The sequence below is a fragment of the Chenopodium album genome, chromosome 6 (assembly GCF_948465745.1).
Source record: "Chenopodium album chromosome 6, dcCheAlbu1.1, whole genome shotgun sequence".
NCBI classification, from domain to species: domain Eukaryota; kingdom Viridiplantae; phylum Streptophyta; class Magnoliopsida; order Caryophyllales; family Amaranthaceae; genus Chenopodium; species Chenopodium album.
The window spans coordinates 71,691,440-71,694,701 of record NC_137839.1 but is presented as its reverse complement, the minus strand read 5'-3'; the positions used below and the strand labels follow the sequence as shown (position 1 = coordinate 71,694,701).

At 38.9% G+C, this 3,262-nt stretch overlaps 1 non-coding gene across 1 annotated transcript; it reads left to right on the top strand.

Moving 5' to 3' along the window:
- The first annotated feature begins 2,597 nt into the window (after positions 1-2,597).
- On the top strand, positions 2,598-2,704 carry LOC145637498 (small nucleolar RNA R71). The gene has a single exon (XR_014114275.1). It is a non-coding gene; the product is annotated as a small nucleolar RNA R71 (small nucleolar RNA).
- Positions 2,705-3,262: the final 558 nt, after the last annotated feature.

Genomic DNA, 3,262 nt, shown 5'->3' with positions numbered 1-3,262 from the left:
TAGATGGCTCCCCCAAGTTAGACTTGGGATAAGTTACTAATTGGGGCCGATAGGTTAATTTTGTGACTTAGATGAAAAACATGGACAAGGCTACAACATGGGTAAGCAAGAAGAGGACAGACGTTTCTAAATTCATCTGGAGGCTACCTAATGAACATGGCCTTCATCCTCCTCATCGTGCATGTGCAATGTATCATGACACACTACTAAGAGTCTCAAGACAAAACTAAGATCAATGTCACACCAGGAACTAACACACATGAATAAGTAATAAAGGCTCAAGCCTCACAGTTAACACAGTCAAGCTTCAGATTCATACACAGTTGCGTAAAGTTGATTTCCATTAGGCCAAGACAATCCAAAATCAGATTATGATCATTTAATCCGCATTGCGAGTCTTTCAATCAAAATCAGGCCAAAAACCTTTAAATCATCAAGGATAGGGGCACAGAGAAGTAGTTTACTAGATATAGATCGTCATGATTTACAAAGTAACTGCCCAAAGCCAAAAGTAATCCCTCCCCCAAGCTAAACTTCACATTGTCCTCAATGTGAACATATATCGAATAAGAACGAGCAAGGGAAAAAGAAAACTAGGCCCTACTGGCAGAGGAGGGATCATACCTAAGGGCGGAGCTGGGACCGTCCTCAAAATAACGTCGCATCATAACCCCAAGAAACTAAAAAAAAATTAAAAAAAAAATAAATATAGGGAAAATAAAATAAATAAAAAAACGGAATGGGTTGCCTCCCATTTAGCGCTTGTTTAAGGTCTTTAGCTCGACCCTTCTTTAGTAGCTCAACCTGGGTCACCATACACAGAAGATACTCCATGGTATTGTTCATTAATATATTCACCTCCAAATGACTCTTTCAAATTAGAGTTGATGAGCCTTGTATCCGAATTTACTTTGATGTAGCAAAACCCATCATGTGGTGGAATATTGTCCTTTTTGCTCACAAGATTTCTATTAGAAACACACTTATCAACCCAAGGTTTAGTAGCATCTATTCTCAAACAAGTAACACCATCGAAAGTAAAATTATGGTCATTGAAAAGCTTAAACACAACTTGTTTATCTTGAGCTCCTATGGTCACTTGTCCTTTAGGAACATCTATTAGAGCTTCACTTGTAGCGAGAAAAGGGCGACCAAAGATGAGTGGGATCTTATGGTATTCTTTCATATCCACTACAACAAAGTCAACAGGAAAAACAAGTTCACCAATCCCAACTAATACATCTTCAACTACACCCTTAGGGAGTCTAACGGTTCTATCAGCCATATGAAGAGATATAGGAGAGGGTTTAAGATTTTTCAAACCTAATTTGTCATACACTGAAGAAGGCATTAAGTTAACACTAGCACCTAAATCACACAAGACCCTATCAAAATATGTTTCGTTTATCAAACAAGGGATAGTAAAACTACCAGGATCATGCAATTTAGGTGGTAAGCTATCATGTAAAAGATCAAAACATTTCTCCTTTACTACCAAACTTTCTAATTTCTTATCATTATGATCATGATCTAGAATTCCTTTCACAAAATTTAAAAATTGAGGCATTTGAATTACAAGATGGAAAAAGGAATGGTAGCATATACCTTCTTAAGAGTCTCTGAATACTTCCCAAAATGCTTATCGAGCACGACTTTTGATAATCTTTGCGGGAAAGGCATCGGTTCCTTATATGCTTGTGGAGAAACATATTTGGGACATTCTTTCTCATGCTTCTCTGTTCTTGACTCCAAATTGCACACTTTCTCTTCTAATCCACCCGTAAACAATTCATCACTCTTCACGAAAATTGCATTGCATTGTTTCGTCTGGACTTTTGCTTGATCTTGAAGAGTTGTTAGATGACTCACTTGCTGTGAAAGTTGAGAAAGATGAGTCTCTATCCTCTTATTTTGAGCGGTGAGCAATTAGATTGAGTTTTCAAAGTACTCATTTTGCTTTGCTTGTAGCTCAAATTGCCTTGATATAAGCTCTTGTTGTTGAATTTGCGAGGTAGTAAAAGCTTTCATAATTGATTCAAGATCAATTTTTGAGGTTTGGGGTGGTGTTAGTTGTGTGGATTGATGATTGAAAGGTGCCCTTGCTTGAAAAGTAGGTGGTGGTTGAGGATTCACTTGAGCCTGATTGTTCATATATGAGAACCCTTGATGATTTCTCCACCCTTCATCAAATGGCCTTGTGAAGGTTGTGGTATAAAAAGCATTAGCTTACTCAATTGTCATTCCATCATAATTAGGTTGACACTCCCGTGCATTATGGCCTTGCAATCCACACATCTAACAAGTTTCCATCGAGGGTCGAGGGGACTCAGCTTAGAGTTGATTGACTTTATGAGTTAGTGCCTGCACAGAACTAGTCAACATGGTTAGTGCATCAACATCATGTTTATTACCTGTGTTGATAGCATTTCGTCCCCTTGGATGGTAATTATCATTAGCCGTCATCTTCTCAATCAAATCCTTAGCATCGGTTGGGTTCTTCGTCATGATAGAACGAACCTCCAGATGCAGCATCAATGTATATGCGAAACTCATGGGTCAAACCATTATAAAACGTTTGGATCAACATCCACTCTGGAATACCATGGTAAGGGCATTGTCTCTGCAATCGCTTAAACCTTCTCCATGCCTCCTATAGGGATTCGTCATTAGATTGATGGAAAGTAGATAGCCCGTTCCTTAATTTTGCGGTTTTCTCTTGCCCCAAGAATTTAACTAGGAAGGCCTTAGCAAGCTCGTCCCACGTATCAAAGGAACCAATACCTTCATATCTTAGCCATTCCCTTGCCCTATCCCTTAGTGAAAAAGGGAAAAGGCGTAGTCTAATAGCATCATCAGTGACACCGTTGAGCTTCATAGTGTCACACTTCTCCAAGAAACTATCAATGTGAGTCACAGGACAATCATTTGATGAGCCCGCAAAAGAATCATTGGAGATATACTGAATGAATTGGGGCTTCAACTCAAAACTCTGAGCGGTGACAGGTGGTCTAACAATACTGGAGAGAAATCTGGTTGTTGTATCCGGAATACCATACTCCAAAACAGATTTTGTTTCTGGGTCGACCATGTTTCTTATATTTCGATTTCTCCTTCTTCTACCTCTTCGTCTTCTCGTAGTAGCTTCGATCTCAAAATCAAAAGGTGTTAAGTCATCTGAACCTGAACTTCGAGTTTGCATGCAACAAAGAAACTAAAACGGGAGATCAAAGACACAAGAGACAATAGCCGAAGCAACAAAATA